The following is a 12,209-nucleotide window of genomic DNA, read 5'->3' as shown; positions in this document are numbered from 1 at the left end:
GTAGGGCCTTGATGGAGGGAGGGCGCTGGAAACTTGTGACTGCCTCCACCTTGGTAGGCAGCGGGACGGCCCCATGCTTCGTGATGCGGTGCCCCAGGAAGTCGACGGCCGTTACGCCAAACTGGCATTTCGCCGGGTTGATGATGAGGCCGTGCTGGCCGAGGCGCTCAAAAAGCGTGCGCAGGTGGTCGAGGTGCTCCGCCCGGGAAGTGCTGGCGATGAGAATGTCATCCAGGTAGACGAACAGAAAGGTGAGATCGCGCAGCACACTGTCCATCAGCCGCTGGAAGGCCTGGGCCGCGTTCTTAAGGCCGAACGGCATTCGGAGGAACTCGAAGAGGCCAAAAGGTGTAATTACAGCCGTCTTCGGAACGTCGGCCGGCCGGACAGGTACCTGGTGGTAGCCCCAATGAGGTCGACCTTGGAGAAGATCACCCGTCCCGCCAAACGGGCGGAAAAGTCCTGTATGTGTGGTATTGGGTACCGGTCGGGGGTGGTGGCATCATTGAGGCATCGGTAATCACTGCATGGTCGCCATCCGCCACCCGGTTTGGGCACGATGTGCAGGGGCGAGGCCCACGCGCTATTCGAGCGCCGCACAATTCCCAATCGCTCCAGTGCGTCGAATTCCGCCTTCGCTACGGCGAGTTTGGCCGGGTCGAGGCGGCGAGCCCTGGCATAGACCGGTGGACCTGTGGTCGGGATGTGGTGTTCGACGCCGTGCTTGATGGCGACGGCCGAAAACGTCGGCTGCATGAGGGCGGGAAACTCGGCGAGTAGGCGGTTGAAATCGTCCACGGCCGGGAGCGCGCAGGCTAGCTTGGTCGGAGCGGAGCCGCTCAATGAGCAAGCGAGCGAACTGAAGGTCTCCGCGTTGATGAGCCGACGCCATTTGACGTCGACCAAAAGCCCATGCGCGCAAAGAAAATCTGCACCCAGCAAGGCCATGGGCACGTTCGCCGTGATGAAGTCCCACCTGCAGCGCTGGCCCCCGAAGCAGAATGCGACGCTGCGCGAACCGAAGGTGCGGATGGAGGAACCGTTTGCGGCGACCAAAGCGGGGCCGCAAAGCGCGGCCTGTTTGTCCTCCACCGAGGCGGGTATCACGCTCAGCTGAGCGCCGGTGTCACATAAAAATGCCGCCTGGACTCCGTGTCCGTGATAAACAGAAGGCTGCCTGAATGGCCGACGCTCATGGCAGGCAGCGAGCGCCGGCCTGGCCGTTTCCCGACTGGCCTTCTGCCCGAACCTGGCGTGGTAATAGCACATGGTCCGCTCTGGTGGAGGCTCCGGCGGTCGCGTCGGGTTCGGTCGACGGGGCGTCGCGGCGGCCGCTGCCGCCAGTGGCGCTGACTCGGCCGGTGGAGGCGCCGGTCGTGGCGCGGGCGCAAAATTTATCGGCCTCCTTGGCCAGGGCGCGAGGGTCCATGATGGGCGAGTTAGCCAAAGCTAACCGTACCTGCCCGGGTAGCCGCTGGAGGAACAGCTCGCTGAAGAGGAAGTCCGGGCTGTGGTCACCGAGAAGAGCAAGCATGTGGTCCATGGTTTCGGATGGACGGGCCTCGCCCAGCTCCGGAAGGTGTAGTAGTTGTCGTGCGCGTTCAGTCTCCGTGAGTCCAAACGCACGGAGGAGTAGGTCTTTGAGCGCGCCGTATTTGTCAGCGTCCGGTGGGTGCTGTAGGAAGCTCAGAACCCGGGAAGCGGAGGAGGCGTTGAGCGCGGAGACCACGTGGTGGTAGCGCGTCGTGTCCTCCGTAATGTTCCGCAGGGCGAATTGAGAACCCGCTTGAGCAAACAAAACGGCCACGTGAGATTCCCAAAAGCCCGGGAGCTTCAAAGCTACAGCTGACTCCATCGCCGTGTTCGTAGAAAGGGGTCACCAATTGTGGGAGCTGTGCTCGCACGATAAAATCGGACAAAATGGACGACGCCAGGAATTAGGTTTCTCTGAGCTATTTATTCCCAGCTCACTCAAACGAACTCCAAAGCACTGAATCAGCCCATGAGCATGAGCCCATCGAACGGGCGGCAATATATATCAGAAACTCAACACACAAAAGCCACGCCTCTCAGGCGGGGCGTGGTATGCAAATAGATAAGCCACGCCTCTCAACGGGGCGTGGTATACAAGGCAAGCGTTCGCCCGGTAAAGGCAAGTCTCAACACGCCCGGGCGAGTCCGGACACGTGACCGCTCGCCGGTTGCGTCATCGGTCGGTGCAGGGTAATTGTGTCATGCTACCGGTAACCGCTACAACATTACACTTTCGGAAAATATCTACCTTTTTTTTTTTCCTTTTGAGGTAAAATAACGCGCGCGTGGGAAAACCGCTTTGTCAGCACGTAGGCGGACGTAAACGAAATGGCGGAGCGGATTGAGGATTCCGAAGAGCGAGGAAGCGAGCCGGGGGTTAGAGGTTAATGAGAATAAGATTGGAACCTCCCCCGGTCCTGAGCAATCGAGCCAGGAGACGGGTCCGATGTCTTTCCAGGCCATGTTAAATTTATTAAGGGGAATGAGTGACAAAATAAAGGGAATGAGTGAAGATAATGAATGAATTGAAGGAACAAATGAATAACAGTGAACGATTGGAGGCCTGTAGTAAACGATTTGAGGCCTGTAGTAAACGGTTGGATGCCGGGACTGAAGAAATAAAAGCCCAAAGAGAACAAAAGAATGAACTTGGGGCACAGGAGGGGAAATGTTTGTTTAAAAATGGTTTGAGTGAACAAATTAATGCTCAGAATGACGTGGTGAACGATTGGAAAACAAAATTGAGTGGGAATGTTCAAAAGTAAATAGCGAATGTTCAGGAATAAATGAGGGGAAATGTGAATTAAATGAGGACCTGGAAGGCTGTCGGGCTTGTGTGGATGCCGGAATACACCAAACGGGGGTTGAAATGGCTGAGGAGAACATATTGGAGGCCTGTGTTATGGAACCAGAGCGGGTCTTTGTGGATAAAGACTTGTTGGGGGTGAGACTAATGATTTGACACAGCGGCTGTAGACCTGGGACAATACCATCGAGCAAGAGATTGTTCGGGTCCAAGGGAGTCTGGGAGATGAGGTGAGTCGGTCCGTCGAATATCCCCAGGATGAGATTAAAGGGACCGAGTGGACCCTCACCACAAACCACAATTGGGTAACAGAGGCTCCGATATTAAATACCCAGCTGGGAGGGGAGGAGGGGGGGGGGGGGGATGTTTTGGCCCAGAGCTGGACTTGGAGATTAAGGGATGGAGTTGAGGGGTCTCGAAGTCAACGTGGTGTTTTGTGTGGCCGATGTGTACGGACCGTGCCTTCTGCGGTTGAGTCTCCTGGGGGAACATGGCTGTCGACTGGACCTTGGGCATGGTCAAGTGTGGGTGGGCACTGGGGGCTGCATGTGGGTGGACTGGGGGATGTGAGAGGTGCAGGGGATGTGATGTGGATGCCACACACTGGGACCGTGCCCCCTATATCCGGGGCCTTGGGAATGGCAGAGTTGGCAGCAGGTGCTCTCCACATTGGCCAGCCGGGGCTCGTGGAGCCGTGTTCCATGCAGGGGGCTGAAGGATGGATGGTGGGTCGCACCCTTATGGACACTCATGGAGTCATGGGCCGTGTTGGCGTTTCGGCTGCTCAGGCTATCCCGATAACTCTTGCACAGTAGAGGGGCAGAGCTGTCGTAGCAGAGTTTAGTCGTGTAATAAAGATCACCGGAGGAGGCGGATTCACGTACTTGCCAGGATAAAATGAAATTTGGGGAATTTGATTGGCCCATGGAATAAATTAGGATTTTGGCCATGTGGATGTCACTCTTGGACCCGACCAACCTGCACATAAGGTAAGAGGCCTTGATGTTTATTGCCACAGGGTTCAGTAATGCTTATAAATTGGGATATGAGTAATTCGGAATGGGGGTGGGTTCGAGTGATGCCATGGTCGGTGAGGTGATTGGTTTGTGTGCCACAAAGTGTTTTGTGGGTAGCGTTTGTTTATGTATAGAGGTTTTGTGTTTTTGTGTGGTCGTGAGGATGGAAATTGAGTTATGGTTGAAGAGTGAATGTGAATGGGGAATTTATGTGTAAGCAGGCCATGGCCATACTATATTTAATGAAATATGTGTTGAGAATTGAATGGCAGCGGGGGAGGAAATTGTATTCTGGATTTTGTGGGTGGGGAAGGTGTGTGTGTGCCGGTACGGATCAAGCTCTGGAGGAGTGGTGACTGCGCCCCCCCCCCCCCGATGTAATTTGCCCCTGGCAGCCAGTGGTGTCTAAAAATTGGAAGGCCGTCGGCTGGGGCTCTTGATGGCGCCTTGAGGTATGGAGACCCCTGGCGACCCGGCGGCTATGTGAGCCTGAGGCAAAGGAGCCTGTTGTGGAGAACTTTCCAGCGGGACGTCAGCTAAGGAGCTGTTCGGCTGCAACGGGGCCGAGAATTGAAGGAGGGGGTGAAGAAGACGTAAGTCGGGCGACTTGTTTTTGGACTGCGGCACTGAAGCGCCCCCACCATCTTGCTTGTACGGTACCTCCCCGCTGCCGAGTTGAAGATCGCATGTGTGTAACGACATCTATGCCATGGTCTTCCAAGGGGGGGAAATAAGTGTTTTGATGATTATTTCAATGTGCGTGAATGATTATGGGATTTGTGTGAATGAATGGGGGGAAATCCCACCGAGCCATGTCACTCACCAGTAACACCAGGATAGGGCCTGCGGAAATTTGGGTACATTGGGATGGCTCCGCAGGTAACGTTGGGCTTTGTGGTATCCACCGGGGGATGTGGTCTTTAGAGGGATTCCCGGGTTTGTACAAAGTTTCTGAATTTTTGACTTTTGCATAAGGTTTTGTGGGTAAGATACCCAAAACCGTTAAACCAACACCCAAACCGTTAAACCAACACCCATACAGTTAAACCAACACCCAAACCGTTAAACCAACACCCAAACCGTTAAACCAACACCCAAACCGTTAAACCAAAACCCAAACCGTTAAACCAACACCCTAACCGTTAAACCAACACCCTAACCGTTAAACCAATACCCAAACCGTTAATCCAACACCCAAACCGTTAAACCAACACCCTAACCGTTAAACCAACACCCAACCCGTTAGACCAATACTCTAACCGTTAAGCCAACACCCAAACCGTTAAACCAACACCCAAACCGTTAAACCAACACTCAAACCGTTAGACCAATACTCTAACCGTTAAACCAACACCCTAACCGTTAAACCAACACCCTAACCGTTAATCCAACACCCAAACCGTTAAACCAACACCCAAACCGTTAAACCAACACCCAAACCGTTAAACCAACACCCTAGCCGTTAAACCAACACCAAAACCGTTAAACGAACACTCAAACCGTTAAACCAACACCCTAACCGTTAAACCAACACCCAAACCGTTAAACCAATACCCTAACCGTTAAACCAACACCCTAACCGTTAAACCAACACCCAAACCGTTAAACCAATACCCTAACCGTTAAACTAACACCCTAACCGTTAAACCAACACCCTAACCATTAAAGCAACACCCTAACCGTTAAACCAGCACCCTAACCGTTAAACCAGCACCCTAACCATTAAAGCAACACCCTAACCGTTAAACCAGCACCCTGACCGTTAAACCAGCACCCAACCATTAAAGCAACACCCTAACCGTTAAACCAGCACCCTAACCGTTAAACCAACACCCAAACCGTTAAACCAATACCCTAACCGTTAAACCAACATCCAAACCGTTAAACCAGCACCCTAACCATTAAAGCAACACCCTAACCGTTAAACCAGCACCCTAACCGTTAAACCAACACCCAAACCGTTAAACCAATACCCTAACCGTTAAACCAACACCCAAACCGTTAAACCAGCACCCTAACCGTTAAACCAGCACCCTAACCATTAAAGCAACACCCTAACCGTTAAACCAGCACCCTAACCGTTAAACCAATACCCTAACCGTTAAACCAACACCCAAACCGTTAAACCAATACCCTAACCGTTAAACCAACACCCAAACCGTTAAACCAGCACCCAAACCGTTAAACCAGCACCCTAACCATTAAAGCAACACCCAAACCGTTAAACCAGCACCATAACCGTTAAACCAGCACCCTAACCATTAAAGCAACACCCTAACCGTTAAACCAACATCAGGCTAAAACAAGACATTGTTCAGCACAATTGCTCAGGCTTCAAGTTTTCGATTTCAGATCAGGAAGCTCCCAGAGAGGATTCCCCCCAAATCATCAGAGGTCTGAACTACGATGTCAAGACATGACCGTAGGCCCACTCGGAGGGGGGAGGAGGGGGGCATTTATACATGGACATGCAGGTCACTCGGGGCGGGGGGGGGGCTATTATTACATGGACACGCAGGTCACTAAGGGGGCTATTATTACATGGACACGCAGGTCACTCGTGGGGCTATTATTACATGGACACGCAGGTCACTCGTGGGGCTAATATTACATGGACATGCAGGTCACTCGGGGGGGCTATTATTACATGGACATGCAGGTCATTCGGGGGGCTATTATAACATGGACATGCAGGTCATTCGGGGGGCTATTATTACATGGACACGCAGGTCACTCGAGGGGCTATTATTACATGGACACGCAGGTCACTAAGGGGGCTATTATTACATGGACACGCAGGTCACTAAGGGGGCTATTATTACATGGACATGCAGGTCACTCTGGGGGCTATTATTACATGGACACGCAGGTCACTCGTGGGGCTATTATTACATGGACACGCAGGTCACTAAGGGGGCTATTATTACATGGACATGCAGGTCACTCTGGGGGCTATTATTACATGGACACGCAGGTCACTCGTGGGGCTATTATTACATGGACATGCAGGTCACTCGGGGGGGCTATTATTACATGGACATGCAGGTCATTCGGGGGGCTATTATAACATGGACATGCAGGTCATTCGGGGGGCTATTATTACATGGACACGCAGGTCACTCGTGGGGCTATTATTACATGGACATGCAGGTCACTCGGGGGTGCTATTATTACATGGACATGCAGGTCATCCGGGGGGGCTATTATTACATGGACACGCAGGTCACTAAGGGGGGCTATTATTACATGGACACGCAGGTCACTCGGGGGGCTATTATTACATGGACATGCAGGTCATTCGGGGGGGCTATTATTACATGGACACGCAGGTCACTAAGGGGGGCTATTATAACATGGACATGCAGGTCATTCGGGGGGCTATTATTACATGGACACGCAGGTCACCCGTGGGGCTATTATTACATGGACATGCAGGTCACTCGGGGGGATATTATTACATGGACATGCAGGTCATCCGGGGGGGCTATTATTACATGGACACGCAGGTCACTAAGGGGGGCTATTATAACATGGGCATGCAGGTCATTCGGGGGGCTATTATTACATGGACACGCAGGTCACTCGGGGGTGCTATTATTACATGGGCATGCAGGTCATTCGGGGGGCTATTATAACATGGACATGCAGGTCATTCGGGGGGCTATTATTACATGGACACGCAGGTCACCCGTGGGGCTATTATTACATGGACATGCAGGTCACTCGGGGGGATATTATTACATGGACATGCAGGTCATCCGGGGGGGCTATTATTACATGGACACGCAGGTCACTAAGGGGGGCTATTATAACATGGACATGCAGGTCATTCGGGGGGCTATTATTACATGGACACGCAGGTCACTCGGGGGTGCTATTATTACATGGACATGCAGGTCATTCGGGGGGATATTATTACATGGACATGCAGGTCACTCGGGGGTGCTATTATTACATGGACATCCAGGTCATCCGGGGGGGGCTATTATTACATGGACACGCAGGTCACTAAGGGGAGCTATTATGACATGGACACGCAGGTCACTCGGGGGGCTATTATTACATGGACACGCAGGTTACTAAGGGGGGCTATTATGACATGGACATGCAGGTCATCCGGGGGGATATTATTACATGGACATGCAGGTCACTAAGGGGGCTATTATTACATGGACACGCAGGTCACTCGGGGGACTATTATTACTTGGACACGCAGGTCACTCGAGGGGCTTTTATTACATGGACACGCAGGTCAATAAGGGGGCTATTATTACATGGACACGCAAGTCACTCGGGGGGCTTTTATTACATGGACATGCAGGTCATCCGGGGGGCTATTATGACATGGACATGCAGGTCATCTGGGGGATATTATTACATGGACATGCAGGTCATTCGGGGGGCTATTATTACATGGACACGCAGGTCACTCGGGGGGCTATTATTACATGGACTTGCAAGTCACTCGGGGGGGGGGGGGCTATTATTATATGGACACAAGTGACTCGGTGGGGGTTATTATTACATGGGCTATTATTATGTGGACACAGGTGACTCAGGGGGGTTATTATTACATGGGCTATTATTATGTGGACATGTTGGTCACTCGGGGAGCTATTATTAGGGGGGGGGGGGTTATTATATGGACACAGGTGACTCGGGGGGTTATTATTACATGGGCTATTATTATATGGACACAGGTGACTCGGGGGGGCTATTATTACATGGGCTATTACTCTCCAATTGTGTAAGTTTGAAAATATAAAGATACCTTCATTGAGATATAAGGTACATTGTAAAGTTCATCTTGCAGTAGAAAGGAAAGGGTTGCGTCTGACAGTTTAGTCGTGGAATAAAAGCTTTAAAAGAAGAATAGGCTTGATGAGTGCCCCGTATGCTTGAGTTCTGAAAAATACCTGTAAAAATGATATGCAGGTGTATGGTTTTTAAGTTTTAATAGGATTTTGTAGACCGATAACATTCTGGTGAAACATAGCAGAAACACGTGTGCAAGGCTGAAGCTTAAAATTATAGCTTGAGCATTGCCTCCCTTACCCCCCCCCCCCCCCCAAGAGGTTTGTTGTGGTTCTTATTCTTAACTTCTCCAGAAAGACCTCTATTAGGGTTGTTGGAACTCCATTTGTTTCAGGATTCCTCCAGTGTGACTATTGGCCTTTACAATATCCCAATCCAGGTATAAACTGCCATCCTGATGTTTCACATGCGAGGGGATTCATCAGTTTGTGTGCCGACCATCCGATAGACTTTAAACTTAATGAGCTATAGCTGACATGCGGAACAAATTCCGAATTCCTGCTCGAAACTACAGCCGGGTCATTACATCAGTTGCACAGATGCTACCCGCAGCCATGTACTGCATACGGAAGAAGAAGAAGATGGAGAAGCAGAAGAAGAAGAAAAAGAAAGGCCAATCCATCCTGACATCACTGACGGCATGTTGTGTTGGGAAAATTAAGCATTTGCTAAAGGTTCCCCTCGTGCAGTGTGGATTTAACCAATATAAGGTCTACAACAACAACAACATGCCAACAACAAAACAAATCTGCATACAGGTGTATAGCAAAGGCCTAGCCCTGCATAAAAAGCATATCGTCACGTCAGACGGTAACACGGACCGACTGAACCAAAAGTCTGATAAAGGCATCTGCAAATGGCTGAAACGATATTATAATTTGCTGCGTTATTTTTATGACTCCTTCCAAAACCCCAAGGATTTCTCAAACAAAAGCTGAACCTGGCATTTGTTCGCACGCACAGAGGCAGCATGTGGGAAAACGTTTCTGATAATAATTAAATGGGTTTATTATAAGAATAGAGGGATGAGGAAGGACAACACACTATGAATAAATAAACGGGACAAACCAAGCGGTCGACAGATCCAAGTAACGATGATAGGGGAAGAGCAATTTAACTTGTATACAAAAAACAGATACAAGTAACGATGATAGGGGAAGAACAATTTAACTTGTATACAAAAAACAGATACAAGTAACGATGATAGGGGAAGGCCAATTAACTTGTATACAAAAAACAGATACAAGTAACGATGATAGGGGAAGGCCAATTTAACATGTATACAAAAAACAGATACAAGTAACGATGATAGGGGAAGAACAATTTAACTTGTATACAAAAAACAGATACAAGTAACGATGATAGGGGAAGGCCAATTTAACTTGTATACAAAAAACAGATACAAGTAACGATGTTAGGGGAAGAACAATTTAACTTGTATACAAAAAACAGATACAAGTAACGATGAGAGGGGAAGAACAATTTAACTTGTATACAAAAAACAGAAACAAGTAACGATGATAGGGGAAGAACAATTTAACTTGTATACAAAAAACAGATATAAGTAACGATGATAGGGGAAAGCCAATTTAAATTGTTTACAAAAAACAGATACAAGTAACGATGATAGGGGAAGGCCAATTTAACTTGTTTACAAAAAACAGATACAAGTGAGGATGATAGGGGAAGGCCAATTAACTTGTATACAAAAAACAGATACAAGTAACGATGATAGGGGAAGAACAATTTAACTTGTATACAAAAAACATATCCAAGTAACGATGATAGGGAAAGAACAATTTAACTTGTATACAAAAAACAGAAACAAGTAACGATGATAGGGGAAGGCCAATTTAACTTGTATACAAAAAACAGATACAAGTAACGATGATAGGGGAAGAACAATTTAACTTGTATACAAAAAACAGATATAAGTAACGATGATAGGGGAAGGCCAATTTAACTTGTTTACAAAAAACAGATACAAGTAACGATGATAGGGGAAGGCCAATTTAACTTGTTTACAAAAAACAGATAGAAGTAACGACGATAGGGGAAGAACAATTTAACTTGTATACAAAAAACAGATATAAGTAACGATGATAGGGGAAGGCTAATTAACTTGTATACAAAAAACAGATACAAGTAACGATGATAGGGGAAGGCCAATTCAACTTGTATACAAAAAACAGATACAAGTAACGATGATAGGGGAAGAACAACTTAACTTGTATACAAAAAACAGAAACAAGTAACGATGATAGGGGAAGGCCAATTTAACTTGTATACAAAAAACAGAAACAAGTAACGATGATAGGGGAAGGCCAATTTAACTTGTATACAAAACCAGATATAAGTAACGATGATAGGGGAAGGCGATTTTAACTTGTTTACAAAAAACAGATATAAGTGAGGATGATAGGGGAAGGCCAATTTAACTTGTATACAAAAAACAGATATAAGTAAGGATGATAGGGGAAGGCCAATTTAACTTGTATACAAAAAACAGATATAAGTAAGGATGATAGGGGAAGGCCAATTTAAATTGTATACAAAAAACAGATATAAGTAAGGATGACAGGGGAAGGCCAATTTAACTTGTATACAAAAAACAGATATAAGTGACGATGATAGGGGAAGGCCAATTAACTTGTATACAAAAAACAGATATAAGTAAGGATGACAGGGGAAGGCCAATTTAACTTGTATACAAAAAACAGATATTAATGAGGATGATAGGGGAAGGCCAATTTAACTTGTATAAAAAAAACAGATATAAGTAACGATGATAGGGGAAGGCCAATTTAACTTGTATACAAAAAACAGATACAAGTAACGATGATAGGGGAAGGCCAATTTAACTTGTATACAAAAAACAGATACAAGTAACGATGATAGGGGAAGAACAATTTAACTTGTATACAAAAAACAGATACAAGTAACGATGATAGGGGAAGAACAATTTAACTTGTATTCAAAAAACAGATACAAGTAACGATGATAGGGGAAGAACAATTTAACTTGTATACAAAAAACAGATACAAGTAACGATGACAGGGGAAGAACAATTTAACTTGTATACAAAAAACAGAAATAAGTAACGATGATAGGGGAAGAACAATTTAACTTGTATACAAAAAACAGATACAAGTAACGATGATAGGGGAAGAACAATTTTACTTGTATACAAAAAACAGAAACAAGTAACGATGATAGGGGAAGGCCAATTTAACTTGTATTTTACTTGTATACAAAATTTAATTTGTATACAAAAAACAGATACAAGTAACGATGATAGGGGAAGAACAATTTAACTTGTATACAAAAAACAGAAACAAGTAACGATGATAGGGGAAGGCCAATTTAACTTGTATACTTGTAAAAACAGAAACAAGTAACGATGATAGGGGAAGAACAATTTAACTTGTATACAAAAAACAGATATAAGTAACGATGATAGGGGAAGGCCAATTTAAATTGTTTACAAAAAACACATACAAGTAACGATGATAGGGGAAGGCCAATTGAACTTGTTTACA

This window comes from Myxine glutinosa, chromosome 11, assembly GCF_964187855.1.
Source record: "Myxine glutinosa chromosome 11, kmMyxGlut1.1, whole genome shotgun sequence".
NCBI lineage: Eukaryota > Metazoa > Chordata > Myxini > Myxiniformes > Myxinidae > Myxine > Myxine glutinosa.
This window is presented reverse-complemented; position numbering follows the sequence as displayed.